This window comes from Papaver somniferum, unplaced genomic scaffold, assembly GCF_003573695.1.
Source record: "Papaver somniferum cultivar HN1 unplaced genomic scaffold, ASM357369v1 unplaced-scaffold_22, whole genome shotgun sequence".
Taxonomy (NCBI): Eukaryota; Viridiplantae; Streptophyta; class Magnoliopsida; order Ranunculales; family Papaveraceae; genus Papaver; species Papaver somniferum.
The window spans coordinates 4,230,030-4,243,111 of record NW_020632152.1 but is presented as its reverse complement, the minus strand read 5'-3'; the positions used below and the strand labels follow the sequence as shown (position 1 = coordinate 4,243,111).

Below are 13,082 nucleotides of genomic sequence, written 5' to 3'. Positions count from 1 at the left end.
AAGCGTTATATGGGTGACCGTGTAGATCACCGATATGTTGGACGGAGGTTGAAGACAGTTTGATGACTGGGCCGACATTAATTGCAGAGACCACAGAGAATATTAGAATCATTAAAGAACGTCTTTGAGCAGCTCAGAGTAGGCAGAAGAGCTATGAGATCATGGTCGACGTCCATTACAGTTTGAAGTTGGGAAGTATGTATTGTTACGAGTGTCGCCAAGAAAGGGGATTACTATATTTGGCTTAAAAGGTAAACTAGCACCACGATTTATTGGTCCATTTCTGATTGTTGAGAAAATTTGAAATGTACCATATAGGCTGGCGCTTCCAGCAAGTATGAGTCAAGTTCATGACGTATTTCATGTGTCTATGCTTCGTGGGTACGAGTCTAATTCCTCTCACGTGTTGGATTGGCAGTCTCTACCGTTAGAAGATAACTCTTCTTATAAAGAAGAACAGGTAGAAATTCTTGACCGAAAGGAGAAAGTTTTGAGAAACAAAATCATTCCTTTAGTGAAGGTGCGATGGATTCATAACAACACCGAAGAAGCTATTTGGGAGAAAGAGTCAGACATGCGAGCTCAATATACGAGGTTGTTCTCCTGAGGTATGTTAGTATCCTTTTCGAGGACGAAAAGTTCATTTAGGTAGGGTGATTGTAGAAACCCAATTGTTTATTTTTTGATTATTGACTAATCAAAGTACATTTATGCATTGTATTTGTGGTTGTGAATTTGGCTTATTGGCATGTTAAGTTTGTGCAAATAAGATGAGTTGCACCTAGAGTACTTTTTCACTTGTTTCTTATTGGCTAGAAATGTGGCGAAGTTTCACTTCGACACCTAGGGTCCTTGTCATGCTTTTGGTTAGTAATCTTGTTAGGGGTATTTTCGGAATGAGTAGTGATTGAACTCTTGAGACTTATCCATCTGAGACATTTGATACTTGGTAATTGTAAGAGAACACACAAAAAAACTGACGAGAGACTCAGGTGAGGAGAAGAAGAAAAAAAATTCAACTTTGAGCGTCAATAACTTCTACCTAAAAATTCTATGAACCCAAGTGACTGACAGTGGTGTATTTGCTGCGCTGAAGTTGTCGATCGATAGGAAATTTAGGAGTGAAAGATATGGATTCTTATGCTCTTACTGACTGAAGATTGGAGGTAAGATTCAACCTTGATTGTATATATTTCAAACAGTTGAAAATTATATAACTTACTCTATGATTCAGTCACCCTAACGTTATCAATTTTGTCATCAAATCAAGTATTAAGAATCTAGGGTTCCTTTACAATTTGATTTCGTCTCTGCCTGGCTCTGAATCATGATAGATTTGGAACTCTAAGTATTGTTGTGAATAGAGAATCCTTAGAAATTTTACGTTGAACACCAAGAATCTTAGGTTTCCTCTGAAGTTTTCTTTTTACAAAGTTTTCTGCTGATTCATGATTCGGACAGAACTATGTTAGGGCTTGGAATTCGATGTATTGTGATGCTACATGATACTGTCAATCTTAGATTTGATATGAACATTGGTTGAATTGATATACATAACAGCACTTCAGATTTTAGGTGACATTTAGGCTCAGATTTTAGGGTCTTTAGATAATGAACTGAAATGGGATTTCTTTTCATTTAGCTCTCTGCAAGTCATATCTATTGTGATGTTAAGTGTTCCTGTATGAATTACATGTTGTGGGTAGTATTTAACTCAGTAATTGATTTCAACGCTCCAGCCAGTACGGTTTCTAGTAAATTTGATACATATGCGACTTGATTTAGCCTAGAACTTCTACTGATAAGTTTTAGGTGTTTGAAACAACAATTCCAGCATGATTTTCTTTGTTCCTGATATAATTATAAGTTTTGATTATGCCAGCTTGTGTGTCATACTTTTCGCAATCCTGGCAGTTTTACTTTTAAGAAGATTTGACACTTACAACTTGAATTAACCTTAGTTCTTATGTAGGGATTAAAGTATATATTGAACTACCAAACATTAGAGATTTTTGTTGCTTGTTTTAGAGTTGAATTGATTAAGTTTTGATAGTTTTAGAGTTTATTATAAAATATGGAATTTGCTTGTAACTGCGGTGAGTAGGCGTCTTTATGGACTTTTATAGGTATGCTAGAGATCGATTTGGTTCATGATGTCTTAACGAAAGTTGGAGAGGATATTGTTATCTTTCTAAAGAGCTATTGGTTTTTTAATCAAAGATGAATGTTTTATACACCCGAAACTTTGACCCTCGCGTTGTTTACAAGGATGTTAGAAGTTGAAGATGAAGTAAGTTATAATCAAACTGCTTTGTGCAGGTCTTACTATATGATTAGGTGTCTCTGGATTCAATTGGAGGATTACGAAGATTGAGGTTTGAGTAGTGGTTTGAGGTGGGAACTTACATTACTCTTTTGCAATCATTAATTTTTTTTTACAAAATTATTTTTATGCACTTAAACAAACTCATGCATTGTTGGATTTGATATCTTAAAACCCTGTTGATTCATTTGGGTCTTTCCATTACTTGGAAAGAGCCGGAATTGTGTGCTTACCTGTTTGAATGTCATGCGAAATAGGAATTTCCAATTGTGGTATATAGGATACGCTCCTCCATTTATAAATACTTACTTTCGAGCTTTTATGCGTAATAGGTGTGTAAGGAATTGGTCGATACTGATATAGGATAATAGGTTTGTAAGGAATTGGTCGACACCGATATATACATTGGTTGAAGGAGGAGTTAGTTTCATATACATTGTTGTTTCATGTGTGTTGTTCTTCTTTTAATGTTTAGAGTACTTGATTGTTTATTGCAGTGAATTAAATGTGTTACAACTTTTCAGAAATTTTTCATCGTTTGAAATTCAACTTTGATGATTTCATTTGAGTAATGTAACTATCTGCTAGGCTTGTTTAGCTCATCCCTTCCATTCCCTTTTAGTGGAAGGTAACCTCAATGTAAGTGGCGTTGACTCGGCCGAATGAGAGATTAGTGTTTGGGTTGAGTAAGGTGTTTGAATTGTGTATATGGAGGTAGCTACCGGTATCTTTTTGTAGGCAGTATTGTGGTTGTAGTCAATAAGGGTGATGTACTTTTGCTTGTAAGTAACTATTGTAAATTATGTATAATTAACTATCACAAACAAACCGTATGTAAATAGTTAGTAATGTTATGAATATAGCCATGTTTGGGTCTAGGTCTGTTTACACTTGTGCTGAAGGTTTCATTTTAAAGGATTGAGGTTTTAATTTCAGCGAGTTAGATGTTTACAGTTAATCAATTTCTTTTGTAGCCTAGCTTGTGGAAAACTTTTGTGCTGTTTGTTCATCTCTTTTGTATCCAACTAAACTGCTGCGTTTTTTTTTTTCTTTTATTAGCACCTCTTGTATGGGTTCAGTTTCTTAAACTCAGATTAGGGAAAAAGGGGCGCTACATCTTGAACCTTTGCTTAGTGAGATATGACCGTAATTACTTGCTAGAGACAGTGAAATATGTCTTGAACTGCTAGCATTTGATGCAATTCGCGATAACGACCACGGATGATATCTCCAAGGTTGCTGCCAAGCTCGTGCCGTTTTGTCTAATTTGGCCCCGGACATATCCTTTTTCTCAGAATGCTCTAGAGAATCAAAGCTCATATTCTCACAGGAAGCGGCCCCACTTCCTCATTCAGATAGGTGAGTTTCTATAAAGAGTGTTACTGCTACACCCCACTTCGATATTAATTTAAAACTATATAACTCATTAAGACTTCTTAAAAGTCATTATTCACATGCAATCACACTATCACGTCTACACCATAGGGAAGGGACAGAGAATTTCATTCTCTGATAGTGTTTATCTTTACCCACCATAAATTAGTTGTCTCGTTCGAAACCTTGATCTTGGGATCTCCAGTTAGCAAGGTTGAGTATCCTTCATGGCAAGTTTAATTTATGAGATTAAGCCCCATCCCCCTCGATGCATTTTTAACTATCTCTTTGTACAAACCTTTCGTCAAAGGTTGTGTGATATTCTCCTTGGAATTTATCCAATCAATGGAAATAACGACAATTGAGATTAGTTATTTTTAGCTTTAGTTATTATATCTTGGCTAACACAATGTATATATATATAGCTGGCACATGCCTATGCCAGAGAGGAATGTCTTCTAAAAAGCATCTTAGGCACTCGGCCCCCTCTCGTGCTTTATCTTACGCAATACTCTCAGATTCCATAATGAATTGAGCAATACAAGTATGTTTGGAAATCTTCCAAAAATAAGCCCTCCTGCTAGAGTGAAAACATATCCACTGGTAGACTTAGACTCCTCTGAGTCAACTATCCAGTTCGCATCATAAATTCTCCCAAGGACAACAAGATACCTTTCATAAATCAAACAAAAGGTCATAGAGTATTTTAGGTACCATAATACTCTACTCGGTGCATCCAAATGCTCTTGCTCGGGACTAGAAGTATATCTACTTAACTTACCCACAATATAGGCAATGTCTTAACTCTTACAGTTCATTAAATTCATCAGACATCCTATAACTCTTGAGTATTCAAGTTAAGATACTCCATTACCCTTATTTTGCTCGAGTTTACAAGAAGAATCGTATGGAGTACACGCAAGCTGATAATCAGGATGATTGCATCTCATAAGCACAAATTCAACATAATGAGAATGACTTAGACTATAAATGTTTGATTATCTTCTAATCCTCATCCCTAAGATTACATCAAAAGGGCCTAGGTCTTTCAAGTCAATGTCCTCATTCAGTGCATGTTTTTAGTGGAATTAATAACATCTATGTTTGTATCAAGTATAAGCATATCATTAACATACAATCATATAATCACACAGGCATCCTTAACAAGTTACTTCTAAATATACTTGTCAGATTCATTAACTTAAATCCACCACACATTATCACATGATCAGATTTTCCATGTCACTGTTTACGTGCTTATTTTAAAATCCATATAAAGATTTGTTCAACTTAAACTTTGTCTTCATAACCTTTCACTACAAAGTCCTCATCAGGTTGGTCTATGTAAATTTCTTTATCTAATTCACGGTTTTAGAAAAGTTGTCTTAACATCCATCTGATGTATCTCCAATTTGTTATAGGCACCAATATCAAATAGCATCTTAACAAAAGTAATTCTCGTCACAAGTGAATACAAATCAAGAAAATCTAAACCTTCTTTTAGTTTATAGCCTTTAGCTACCAACTTAGCCTAATATTTTTCCACAGTTCCATCTACCTAATGTTTCCTCTTAAAGATTCATTTACATCCGATGGTCTTACTCCCTGGAGGTAAACTAGCAAGCTCCCAAGTCTAGTTCCGACGGACTGAGTCCATTTCACTAAATGAAGCTTCTTACCAGAATGGGTTTCAGTAGATGTCAAGGATTCTTTACAAGTCTGGGGATCATACTAAGCTAGGAATGTTATGAAGTCGGCTCCATAAGAAGTTTCAAGTCTAATTGTTTTACTTCTCTTAGGATCAACCTCAACTTCATTTTCCTTTAAGATAAGTTCTGACTATTTGAAAATAAATATAGGGGATCAACATCACATCTCTAATGAGGTACATGATTAAGAATAAACATGTTCAAAGAACTCAGCATCCCTAGATTCCTTAATAATATTCACACCAAAGTCAGAAAAATCACACCAAAGTCTGAAAAATCACACCAAAGTCTGAAAAATCAGAACACACAACCAAAAATCTATATGTGGAAGTATACGACATAACCTATATGAAGACACAATCAACATTTTTGGTTTCAATCTAGTTCTTTTTGGAAGAGGAATTACAATCTTAGTCAAACGCCCCCACACTTTGACGCATTCATAAGAAGGTCATCTACCTTTCCATAAATCATATGGAGTTTCATCTGATCCTTAAAAGGGTACTCTATTCAGGATATACTAGTTAAGAGGACTGCCTCCTCCCACAAGGCCGCAAATAATCCTGAACTAATCAACATCGCAATTATCATCTCCTTAAGGAATACAGTTGTTATGTTCAAGGCTTCTAATTGGGTTTCAACTTCAATTTTATACATCTTAAGGCTTCTAAGACATCATCCTTATCCCTAAGCAAGTATACAAGATAGTACCTCGTACAATATTCTACGGATGTTATAAACCATCTTTTACCACAGTGGTTTTAGGTTGAACTCCTGTCAACCAGGCCTAACTGAATTAATTCTAAGGGCATAGAATTACTCTGAACATTTGTGCTAAAAGGTTTTATAGCACATTATGATTGTTCACAGATTTCACTTTTGTGTTCAAAAATCCAAACTAAATTTGGGTACGCAGCCTATGCTGGCCAGTTTAAGCATTGACTTATAAGTTTACGGTTCAAAGTCTACCACGCAAAACATTCAATCACACAAAGAAAACACAACATTCAATCACTTCGTCTGTTTTTCCGTTAAGCTTATATAGACCCAAAGTCCTATAACTCTTGCTTAAAAAATCACTGCCTAGTTACAACAAGTTTTCCAGATTCAATTAAAATTTTAAATCTTTTACCATCTATAACAGAACAAGATACAAGATTCTTGCATATCCCAGGAACATGAAAACTCCATTCAATGTGAGAATATTACAGATATGAGCTTCTGCTCAATCTTTTCCTTTTATGCAACCTCTGTTGCAGATGAGTTACTCAAAAAGAGTTTCTCGACATCCCCTATCCTCTGATAGAAGGTGAACAGATTTCTGTTTCAACAAACATTCTTGGTGGCTCCAGAGTCCACCTACCGGTGAAAAGGGACTCTTACACTTATAGATGTCGACTACTCACTAATATTCAAAAGTAATAATGTTTCCGGATGGTGTTTTAAGGGTTGGATGGCTGGGAAATTTTGGGTAATGATAAGTGGGGAGATATGGGTCAACAGAATAGGGGTAGGCTACGCTTGGTGTATGATTTCTCCGTAATACAGGTTCAAAGTTCAACCAAAATATAGATCTCTGTAATATCTCTTTCATGGTTTTAGTTTGCTCTATTTGGAATTAGGTTTAAGGTTTCTCAACATCAACGATTATTGATGATGGAGTAACTAACCTCAACATCACGATGGAGGACATTATTGATGGAGTAACTAACCTCAACATCAACGATTCACACAATAAGGATCGGATTGAAGTCTCTAATACTAAAAAAAGACCCTCTTCTCTATGTGAATCTTGCCAAGGTATACCCCTAATCCCTTCTCTATTGCGTGATTAAACTACACAGTAATTTTGTATCCGTTTGGTTTAGTGTAGAATCTCGGATCAATTTCGTATCAATTTGTTATGGTTTTTATTTTTCATCTAGGGTTAGGTTATGATTTGTTGTATTGCTTATTATTATGTTTTTTCAATTTTCTGGGTCAAATGATTGGGAATCCATGTATTAATTGCATGTATGTATTTACCTTTTCCAGAGGTACATGAGGCAACAACACAATGAGGTGGAGCTTTCTGCTCATGGAATGGGTAATTAATTCTCTATATATTTATCTTCTTTTTGATGTAATGTGGATGAATTTATGTGGACTATGCCAGCGTTCTCATCTCTTAATATATGTGTTTTTCTTTGAAAGTATACTTAAAAATATTACACTTTTGCTGTTTAGATGGTGCTTATACCAGAGCTACAGTAGTAAGTTGTTTAACTTGATTCATGAGGTGGTTGCTGGCAAATTATGATATTAATTACTTGGGTATCATCTGTTGAGATTATATGCAATCTAAGCGTAATCTATACTATAATGAGTAACTGAAGCTGAGAGCTTAATCTTGGAAAAGCCTAGAAAATATCAAATAAAACATCAGTATTATGGGATTACTACCCTTTTCCATAATCAAGGATGGGTACAAGTCTTCGTGGGTTTTAGCTTTAGGGGAAAAAAATGAAAAATTGGACAACGTAGACATGTATTATGAGGTTTGATGCTTATTACACAAATCCCAGTCATGATGCGGATGCTCAATTGCAATATTAAGTATCTAATTCCGTTCTTTTACGTGCTTGCTTTGCTAATGGTGTTTACTTTGGGAACATTATCCATATACCCCTAAGCAGCAACCTTACTCAGTTTACTTTCATTTTCTTTTGGATCTGTGTGCAGATTGTTAGGTTCTTTTGGATACATATGGAAACATGATGAAGTATATTTGATATACATGAATACCAGATTTATGCATGGTACGTTGTTGCAGCAATGTGTGTTTTTTTTCTAATTTTGCATCATTTCAAATTATACATAAGCATTCTTTATGTGATTGTGTATCAGGGGAGACAGGCTACCTCTGCATTCAGAGCTTGGATCAGATTAGACTTTCACGGAATGTATGAATGGTTGATATAAATTCTCTCGGGTTTATATCAGCAGTTTTTGTAATGTATCGCTTAATGCTAAACTTCTGTCAAGTCCATATGCGGCCAAGCCCATTGATGGTGGATTAATGCCGTGCACACTTGCAATACGATGGCATGGTTGGTCTAAATTCAATTGGATACAACTGAGAGTGTGGAGAAACTCAAGGACGACGCATGGACATGTATGAGCGAGAGGTATTTGTGCCTGAGAGTATGAATTGTTTTACTGATTTTTCTTTTTGGTGTTGAGGCATCAAAAAATTTGTTTGCCTAATTGATTTCTGTTCTTGCACAGGATATTCGTATGGACCATAACAAATCGAAGTGGGGAGGAGAGGTGAAGTCGAAGCTTGGCAAGGACGGAAATGATAGCATCATGAATCCGTGCTTTGTGGTACGTTTTGTTGTTCAAATGAAATACTGAATAGAAAGAATTCAATTGAATCAACTCAAGTAGGTCTCTTGATTTAGTATGTATACATGTACAATAGTCCATATATGATTGCATTAGCAAGCCAAGTAGTTACTGTATTTTAATGGCTATTGAGTGGTATTTCTAATACCAAGAGGAAGCATTGGCTTGGATTTATAATTCATAGAGGAAATGATTCTAGGTTAGATTCATATGATGTACTCATTCGATAAAAATGCATAATTAAGTACGTTCTAGCGTAATTATAAGCCACTCTCTTGGGCATGGAATGTTCTTTTGCTCATTATCAGGAAAGTGAGACAAAAAACACATTATGTTAAGAAATGATTTCCATGTGGATCACTTGGTAGACAATATAGGACCTATACGGGCTGTCATATTATGTAAATTATCTTCTCCTTGCCAAACATTCGTTAAAAATTGTCACCCTGCCTCTGTAACTTATCGCTGTAGATTATATGCTGGAAGTTTCTTCCCTTTTTCATAGTTTCAGTAATGAGTTTGTCCATAAAAACAAGTTTCTGCTAATCTAATAGACATAACTCATTGGATATGAATCTTTCACTAAAACTCCCACGTGTTGTTAAGACATGCTCATTCATTTTGGCGACACCTGGAGACCAACAGTAGGTACTTATTTCTAGGTGAAGCAATTCTGATTTCTATAGCCAGAACCGAAAAAATAAAAAACATAAATAACACAAAACGACCATTACAGATAGTAGTTATGACACAATGATGGTGGTATTAGAAGCGAAATTGGGTCTAAAAACATTACAGATGGTAGATTCCCAGGGTGAAGGACTCTTTTTTGATCCCCCTTCTCTCTGTCGGGAAGTGCCTTTTTGCCACAACGTGCTATTAGAATTTCTCTTTTACTTATCTTTGAATGGAATAAGATTCTGCAATGGGTGTGCCAACTAACCTTGAAGCACGTAGAAGGACCGGGTTCCTTACAAACTCTGGGTTCATAAGGATGCCACGTGTTCCGTGAGTTTGGAAAATGCTAGCATTATTTGTGTTATTGTTCATAGAATATTAGCTTCACTCATGTTTTTGTAGTCACAATTTTTAATTTATTAGCTACTCGATTTTTTTTTGATCCTCTAATATTATGTTTTTCATCTTTTATGGTTTTCGCGAGGGTAAACACGACAAGTGTGAGTATCAGTGAAAAGCAAAGTTTGTCAAAAGTTTCAGTTCTTCATCTCCTGATATGGGGATCAGTAATAATTGTAAAGCCCCACATATCGTCTCGCTATGCTATGCTATAGATTTATGTTCTAGCAGTTTCATCATTTCTTTTGCTCATCAATGGAACAGTTTGGCTTTAACATTATCTTTCTCTTTACTTCATTTGCTTAATTGTTGCGATTGCGTACGGGTTTTCTTAAGGATGGGTTTGTTTGGGGATCTTTCCTTAATGTGTCCCTGAGTTCATGCAGGTACGATTTTCTTTTCTATCTGTCAACACTGAATGATACTCTTACATTTGCTGATATTAATTTTCTTTAAAATAATGCGGTCTTTTTTTGGATTTTAGCTACAACCAGCATTCTAACACCGTCTTTAATTTTATTGAAGAAAGCAGCCTTTGGAAACTTCTAAGGGTGGTCTTCTCCAGGGGCTAGATAAGTGACATATTTTACTAACTAATGTTAAAAATTAAGAAAACATATTTCTAGAAATATCTTGAGCTACAATTTATATCTACTCCGAAGTGTTCACAAGGAATCATGTTGATTTATCTCTTGCTGATCATGAGAGAGTACAAGCATCACTATCTAACGTTCCTCGAGTTACACAAGGTTGTTATAGACTATGGCAATATAAGGAATCATTATTTTCCTGTGGTATGTACTTTAACTACTACAACTGTTCATTTAAGAAACAAATTCGCTGCTAATGCCTCATTGTTCTGAAAGGTTGTTTCCTGTTGCTACATTAGACTTTTGTTTAGGTCAAACATTGGTATTACCTGACTGAGCATTATCTAATGATGTCATCCAAATTGCTATTTGTTCCTGCTTATTTGAAATATTGTTACTAAAAGGGCCTCTCGAAGGAGAAGCGATCATATATGACTTAGTAGAAAACCTTTTCGATGTAAAATAGGTTAATTTTTTCGACAGTAATTAATCAAAATCAGTGGAAATCATTCTGAGACGGTGATATTATAATTTTCGGAATTAACTAGCACTACTATCTTACATGTAAGCATACTTCCAACGTCCATCATATATGGTCACCATGAAAAATTATCGGAGGATGATGAAGATTTTCTTATGTCTCTAAGCATTATGCATATTGATTATGTCTCTAAGCTAATCATTATGCATATTTTATCAGGACTTGAGGCATAAGAAGATCTGACCTTGGTAATATATGTAGATGATGTCCTTGATTGAAGTAGTATTGTAAAAGAGAAAAGTACGATTCTGTACCCTTCACTGTCTTAGCTCAACAGGTAGAGCGCATGTCTTTTAGTCATGATGTTGTGGGTTCGACTCCCATAGACAGTGACTGAGTCAATGTTTTGTATCTTGATATTACTTGGTTGTTGGTGTTTTGAAGACTGTGCTCAGGCTGCATTGTACGCATTGAAGAAGTTTACTATGACCCTTGCTATGTATAATGAAATTTCATTTTTAGGATGGAGAGTGCGGACAAAGACAAAGGACAAAGACAAAAATTTATTTAAAAGCTTTCCAGTAAGCTATACTTGAGTGAACTTAACATTGGAAAATTGTGGAGAGAAGCCACAAGACTTCCCCTCCCTAATAGGTAACACGTATTTCTGGGTATAGAAGCTTTATCGGGTGGAGCAAAACAGATTTGAGTTCAGGACATCTAATTGATGTTGTTCAGGATTATCTATCTAACATATTTTTTATATTATAAAATAATGGTCATCTTGATGAGGTTGTGTTGGGGAAACTTGCTTAAACGATAGTTCTTGGTGCCGCAATAGTTACTGAGTATTTCTGTGTTAGAGAAGAGCCACCATCATTTACCTCTTGATCATACAAAATGAGCTTCTTTTATTGCATGGGTCATTTTTACTTGCTAGAATTTTTTATGTCCATTTTAAGAATTCTGAGTTATATATGGAAATCTAAGTTAAACACTGAAATCTCATATTTCAGCAGGAGAGGCCTTTCGCACGACTCTACGGTGTAAGTGTTTCCTTATAGAGTTTTTGTTGTAGAGCACCATAACTTATATTAGGGTTCAAACTACGATGTAGGTATTGACTTATGGAGTTTCGGTTGCATTCTAGAAGAATTATTGACCGGAGAGCTAATCGTGCTCGGGCATAGATACTCTCACTGTTGGTTGATCCTATATAATTTGCACAAAATTAGTTAAAAAGACTAAAATCAATAATTTCTGGGTGAAACGGACAGTTAGATTTTGATACTGTTCAAATGGACAAAAATGTAAAAATAGGCAGGATGTAACCAGTTTCATCGTGCCCATTTTTAAATATTTTTTCTTATTTTTAATTTACACGGGATGTATCCAGTTTCATCCTTACTATTTTTTAAATTTAAGCTATGATGAAACCAGTTTCATCCTTATTATTTTTCTTCTTGGCCATTTCACCCAAACTATTTTTTACTCGTCCATTTGAACCGTGATTTAAAAATATTTGGACAAATGACCCATTTTCCGTATAATTTGTTGTTAGATTAAACTTTTATATTTGGATGCCGTATTCTTTAGGAGAAGGTTATTTTAAGAGGTTACCTTTGAATCAAGTTCGAATAATTATGATTCTTTTTCTTTCTAAGTTCTAAAGCTACCGGATAAAGTTCGAATAATCACGACTACTGCACGAGTGCTATATTAAACATTAACATTTTCAATAAGATTTCACTACAACAACAAATCTAATAAGCATTTGTTTGCTAATCTTCATAGACTATGGCCATTCAAAACTCACAAGCATCTTCATACGGAAAAAACTGTGACCAAGAGACACTGACCAAAAAACACTTGAATGTTTTTAATTATAGCAGGGTCGTATATATGTACAACGAAAAGAGAAGATCAAATCACGAGCTGACAAAGTTAAAACAATATAAAAAATTAGACAAATACTTGGATGGCATCAAGTTTAGCAAATTTTTAGAATTGGATGACACTGACGAAATATGCAGGAAAAAATTCTACAAGTAAAATGCTTAAGCTTATTTACTTGGGAAAATTTTTAGAGAAAATTCATAGTCTAATGAGGGGTCGGAAGCTAAAAGAACTACAAAGACATC

General features: G+C 35.2%; 1 long non-coding RNA gene across 2 annotated transcripts; it reads left to right on the top strand.

The window, feature by feature from the left end:
* Positions 1–967: 967 nt before the first annotated feature.
* LOC113340648 lies at positions 968–10,808 on the top strand. Of its 2 annotated transcripts, none has more exons than XR_003355578.1 (8): positions 968–1,166; positions 2,320–2,394; positions 7,029–7,206; positions 7,441–7,492; positions 8,128–8,204; positions 8,293–8,573; positions 8,674–10,256; positions 10,396–10,808. It is a non-coding gene; the product is annotated as an uncharacterized LOC113340648 (long non-coding RNA). The 2 variants fall into 2 exon arrangements; XR_003355579.1 differs by lacking the exon at positions 7,029–7,206 and adding an exon at positions 3,383–3,682.
* Positions 10,809–13,082: the final 2,274 nt, after the last annotated feature.